Source organism: Triticum aestivum, chromosome 6B, assembly GCF_018294505.1.
Source record: "Triticum aestivum cultivar Chinese Spring chromosome 6B, IWGSC CS RefSeq v2.1, whole genome shotgun sequence".
Taxonomy (NCBI): domain Eukaryota; kingdom Viridiplantae; phylum Streptophyta; class Magnoliopsida; order Poales; family Poaceae; genus Triticum; species Triticum aestivum.
The window spans coordinates 685,540,106-685,540,472 of NC_057810.1; positions in this window are offsets into that span (position 1 = coordinate 685,540,106).

Sequence of the window (367 nt, forward strand, 5' to 3'; positions counted from 1 at the left end):
GTCGGGTCCGACAGAGGACCCATTGTTGCAACGCAAGCAGCCGCCGTACATAGCCATGTCCATGGAAAACGACAATGAGCTCATGTCGAATGGAGGAATGGTTGGGAGCTAGCTAGTGGGGAGAGAAAGTAGTGAAAAGAGAGAGACGGTGTGTGTGAGAGGAAGAAGAGAGAAAATAAAGTACGGGAAGAGAAGAAGGCCCGTGACAATTATAGTGTGGTATAATTAGGGGCGTTCGATTGAGAAAAACGCTCCCAGTACATAAAGAACATTAGTGGCATGCCTTTCCTTTGGACGCTGGTAGTAATATACAACGACATCCTTTGCTAGTGCACGCGGCTAGAGTATTCCTTATCAGGGAAGTCCA